The sequence below is a fragment of the Leptinotarsa decemlineata genome, unplaced genomic scaffold, assembly GCF_025532065.1.
Source record: "Leptinotarsa decemlineata unplaced genomic scaffold, Ldec_3_MD MMD2_tig00005002_RagTag_RagTag, whole genome shotgun sequence".
Taxonomy (NCBI): domain Eukaryota; kingdom Metazoa; phylum Arthropoda; class Insecta; order Coleoptera; family Chrysomelidae; genus Leptinotarsa; species Leptinotarsa decemlineata.
In genome coordinates, this window is record NW_027412614.1 from 941463 (window position 1) to 947462 (window position 6000).

Below are 6000 nucleotides of genomic sequence, written 5' to 3' on the forward strand. Positions count from 1 at the left end.
TGATCACGGTACCGAGTTTTATAATTCAAAATTTTCATCGCTTATGAGAGAGCACCGAATCAATCATTACTCAACATTCGGCACAAAAAGGCTGCAATTGCAGAAAGAGTCATCAGGACGTTGAAAAGTTGGCTTTATAGACAATTTTCACTTCAAAGCCACTACAGTTGCTTGAATATTCTTCCTAAAATTACCAGTCAATATAACAACAAAGTTCATCGTACCATTGGCATTAAGCCTGCAGACGTAAAACTATCCACAAAATTGACAGTTTATGCAAGATCAAAGAAGCAGCATGGAAAACGTGAAAAAATAGAATTTAAAATTGGAGATATGGTGCGAATCAGTAAATATTAAGGCGTGTTCGAAAAAGGTTATACGGCAAGCTTTACAACTGAGCTTTTCAAAGTTGTAAAAGTAAATAAAACAGATCCTATAACTTATGCGCTCGAAGATGTGAACGGACAGCCAATTAAAGGTTCCTTCTATGGTATGGAATTGAATAAAACCCATGATCCCAATACATATTTGGTGTAGCGAGTTTTGAAACGAAAAGGATGTCGTCTATATGTAAAATGGCTGGGATTCTCCGAACATCACAACTGATGGATCAATGAAAATTCATTAGTAATAGCATTATTATTGTACTTGATGAAAAATAAAGTGGAATGTAATAAATTTGAATTTCATTATAAATTTTCTAAAACTGTGGAATCTATTATTCTTCGCTGAATAGTTTCGAAATACCAAAAATCATATAAGTAATATTGTAGCAATGGATTTATTTATTTTAATAATCAACATAAAATGAAATGAATTGAATTGACAAAATAGTTAAAATCAGCAGGTAATTTCAGGGCCTATCTGGGTGTATGTCGACATACGATTAGCATGGATTTCTCGTCTCCTGAACTGCTCATCTCGTTAATTCGACTGGGCTGGCACATCCCCCTCTCCTAATCGTATAAAGCGAGAAGTTGGAGTAGTGTGGAGACGCTACCACGACCACAACCGAATCATATAAAAGTAGAGTTTCGATCCTGAACCTCACTCAGTATATGAGAGCACATCAACATGAATTCGGAAAAAATCGCCGCTGTATTAGCTAGGATATCACTTGATGATGAGAATAATTAGACGGATGATGAGTCATTGAATGGGGATGGAATGGCTCCCAACATAGAGGGAATTGTGGAAGAGGAAGTTGAAATTATAGGAGATGAGGCAGATATTGAAGTCGACGAAGAAGCTAATGTTTTGGAGCACGATGAGATTATTGAAGGGAATAGCATCGGGGATGGTGCCTTAATGATCAGCGTCCGATGGCTCAACGTCACCGACACATTAGAAGATCGACTGGATCTGTATTGTGTGACAGATGCGCACGTAAGAATCAAAACGATCAATGGTGGTATCCAGAAGTTATGTTGATGCTGTTTTCGATTTTACTCGATACGGAACAATAACGGCGGCTGGTATCAACATGTAAACACCCATGATACGGTCTCTATGATGCAGCTGGGTCAGTATTGATGTGAGGCATGTGAAAGACCGTTCACAAATTTCACAAGAGTGTCAGCATGCATAATATGTAATAGTGTCAAACCTGTTACACACTAACCGTGGGCCTTCTAGTAAAAGAAACAGCCCTTTTCAGGGCTACATTATTCATACAAACAGTAGTAGTAGTAGTAGTACGCCAGAGAATATCGTTTCACGGCATGAGACTCTTCTTCTCAGGTCTTTCATATGAATGAAAGTTGGAAAATTTCCACCTAGTAGCAGAATATGAAACCGGTTTACAGCTGAAAATATACATTTTCATTGAATAACTAGTCTATTTTCGATTTTACACGAAAAATAGTTATGACGAAAGTAGTATGAAATTGGATTTCTTACAACTGAGAATGAATATCAAATATCACCCTGCCCCAAATATCATGATCCGCGTAGCAAATTGCGCGGCTGCCATTGAAATAATGATGCAGGTGCAACCGCATCAGAATGAATGAATTGATCCACGGATTCGTCGCCACTGTCGCGGACCTGCGAATAATTAGCGGATGAAACCGCGGATCCTCGATAATCCGCGGAATCGATGAAAGTTCGCGATGTACGTGAGACATTAAATACACTCTGCTTTAAAGTTATTACGCGGCTGCAACCGCGGATCCGCGACCGTGGCGGAATGAATCACGACTTAATCCGTTGAATGAATCATAATTCGCGGAATAAAGATAGGAAACAGGGGGGCCCAACGGTGACTGGCCCAGGGTCCGGAAAACCTAAAAACGGTACTGAGCAAATCAAACCAAAACTTTTCATTATGCAGATAGAGGGGAGCGCAAGATGGGTCCAACTTGTTTGTCAACATTTTGCGTTAAATCAAATAAGAGAAAATGCAGTGAAATAAGAGAAGAATCAAGAAAGGACATTTTTACGATGTTCTAGAAGGAATTATCCTAGGATCAACGAAAAACCTATGTGTGTAGTTTAGTTACGAAAGAAAAACCAAAAGAACGAAAAGCAGCAATTGTTGATAACTCAACTCTCGACGTAGCGGGACTCTTAAATATACCATTAAGGTAAGTACAGAAACGGTACCTGTTTGTAAAAAAATGTTCCTTTCGACTTTCGGCCTCAATGAATGGCAAGTTGATAATTGGGTGAGTCGTAGTCATAATGGAATGTCTCAAGCAAAGAAAGAAAGGCCTAAAATAGGAGGAATTCTTTTTTCTCGAGTTCCTAATGTATTTATGAAAACTTTCTTGGAAAAATTAAATAAGCTGCCTTCTCATTATTGTCGGAAAGAGACTAATAAATTGTATTTGGAGCAATCCTTTGCAACTATCACTGAGCTTTATAAAGTGTACATTGATGCATGTAAATAATGTAATGAAACTGTAATGAGCCAAAATTCTCTAATTAAAATGTTAACCCTTTCGCTGCGGATAGCGCATAAAAGCGTCATTTCATTTTCGTGTCACCTCTGCGGACGACGCATTTTTGAGAAAGGTCTAGTTGTTTTGCTGCTGTAAGCACATGAATGCGTATAAACAAGTCCGTTTCTTATCCACTCTTTGTCACGTGATTTAGCCAATCGCTTGGGCAGATTTGAAGCGGCGATGAAATGTTTTACGTTTAGTAGCGCTTGGAACGTTGGAACATTTGTTGTGACGTGTTGAGACGTTTAGTATTGTTTGGAAAGCATTTGTAAAAGTACCACGGAGTACAAAACAATAAAGGTGAAATAAAACGTAGTCATTCTGGGCGAATTGTGCCGAAACAGTGATTATAGAATAAAAGGTAATTACTTTGGTTAGTGCTGAAATAATAATAATTATAATTTTTTTTAATAACAATGTCTATCCCCTTGCCTAAAAGAGGGGCATATTATACCATTGCCAAACTAGAGGAAATCCTGACGCAAAGTGACTCAGAAGATGATTTTATAGCCGGAGATGCATCGGATGATTCCGCTGACGAGATTGAAGCCGAAGTTCTGAAACAGATGACTTCACCCGCAGATGAAACTAAAGTGGAAGAACATGCAGAAGAAGAGCCAGGTGAAATAAACGAACACTTGATTTGGGAACAGGTAAACATTGTGCCGCGAAGATTCTCTTTTGACACGAGTAAATGTGGACATAATATTCCGGGTCTTTTTGTGTAACTGTTCCGAATACGATTGTTTTCAATTTTTTTTTCGGGAACGAGATAACAAATCATATAGTTAGCGAAACCAATAAATTTTATAAATACGTCGTGGAACATAAAGATCGTCTTCTGCCACATTCTAGATTGAACCAATGGAAGGACACTGACGGAAAAGAATTACATCGTTTTTTTGCTCTGAATTTTCTAATGACGCTTGTAAGAAAGCTTTAAATACAAGAGTACTGGTTTGTAAATGAGTTATTAAAAACACCTGCCTTCGGGAAAACAATGCCACTGGAACGATTTCTGGGGATCTTCAGTATGCTGCATTTTTTCGACAATAATTTGCCAAAGAACGATGATACGTAAAATTTTGAATCATGCAAGAGCGACATTTAGAGAATCTGCGCAATCGAATTTTGGAAAATCTGGAGATATAGTTATTACACTCCTTGAACCCTACTTGGACAAAGGCCATACACTGTTTATTGACAATTGGTATAGCAGTCCTGATTTATTTTTATGGTTATATGAACATTGCAGTAACGCTTGCGGAACTGTGCGCAGGACCAGAAAGCAAATGCCTAAAATGGAAGAAAAATTAAAAGGGGCGAGTTTTCCTTTCGTACTACTCGAAACAGACTAATTGCCATAAAATGGTGTGACAAACGTGAAGTATTTATGGTTAGTACAGTCCATGACAACAGTGTCGCAGCTACAGGAAAAACTGATAGAACGACAATCAGAAAAATTATGAAACCAGAGTGTATTATTGAGTACAACAAAAGAATGGGGGCAGTAGACAAAACAGATATGCTGCTAAGCTCTGTCGAAAGTGTAAGGGGAACAACCAAATGGTATAAAAAAGGATTTTTCCATATTATGGACATGGTCCTGCTGAACAGTCATATATTGTTCCAAGATGCCATAAAAAAGAAGATAACACTGGCTAGTTTTCAGATGAATTTTATTTCTCAACTGATAGAACTCAACTTAGGTGACTACGTTTACACATCAAGAAGGGCGCAAGTTCCGGCTCCATTTCGATTAACAGCTAGACATTTTCCTAAAAAATTTCCACCAAGAAATGAAAATAATTTGATCGGTAGAAAAAGATGTTTTGTTTGTACTCAGAGTAAGGTACGAAAAGAGACAGTTTATATGTGTGAACCGTGTAATGTCGGGCTATGTATAACATCATGTTTTGAAAAATATCACAAATTACGTAACCTAAAATAGATAGGTACAAAAAATCGTTTTGATTCATATTTTCATTTTGTTAAGACTTTTTTGTTGTTTTGTTCTGATTTTTTAGAATAAGATTTTTTTTATTTTCCTTATGTAACTATTTTTGTATATGTTTATTAATTAATTAATTTAAATTAAAAAAAAAGTAATACTTACTATAAAATTCAAAATATTATTCAGTTATGGAGATTATACGATTATATTTCAAAATTTGATGCTTCACTGCGGATGAAGTCTTTTAGCGCAGCACTGGGGGAAACAAAGCCAGATCGAGCGCGCCGCAGCGAAAGGGTTAAGAAACATGAACATCTCCCTATACAAACCAAAAAAAGATGAATGTGACATCTGTTGTCAATTCAAAGAGAACAATTTATCTGAAGAAGAGTGACAAAGGCATCAAAACGAAAAGGATAGAGCAAGGGAGGAAAAAGCTAAAGATAAGGAAGAAAGTTTAAGAGGTGTCCAACACGTTTTAACAATGAATCTACAAGCGGTTAAGATGTGCCCTTCTATAATGGCGAGTGCTCTGTACTATAAGCGAAAATTAGCAGTCTATAACTTTACAGTTTATAATCTGGCTACGAGACACTGTACATGTTACTGGTTTGACGAAACACAAGCCGATCTACAAGCCTCAACATTTAAATGATGGTAAACCAGTTATTCTCTATTCAGATGATTGCACTTACCAAAACTGTAACAGTATTATGGCAAATGCTCTTCTACATTTATCAAAAGAACTGAATATTTCCATCCAACAAAAGTTTCTTACCAAAGGACATACTCAAATGGAATGCGACAGTGTTCATGCAAATATTGAAAAAAAATTAAGAAACAAGAAAATTTTCTTACCAAGTGATTACTGTCGCATTACTGAAGAAACCAGATCATTACCGGAAAAATATGAGGTCAAAATGCTTTCCCATGATTTTTTTACTAATTTCAACCAGTTTATAGTGTATCAATCGATCAGGCCCGGAAGGAAACCAGGAGACCCGCAAGTAGTGGATCTACGATCAATTCAGTACACAGATGGAAAAATGTTGTATAAAGTTAATTTTGATGATGAGTACAAAGAGGTACCGCAGCGAAGAA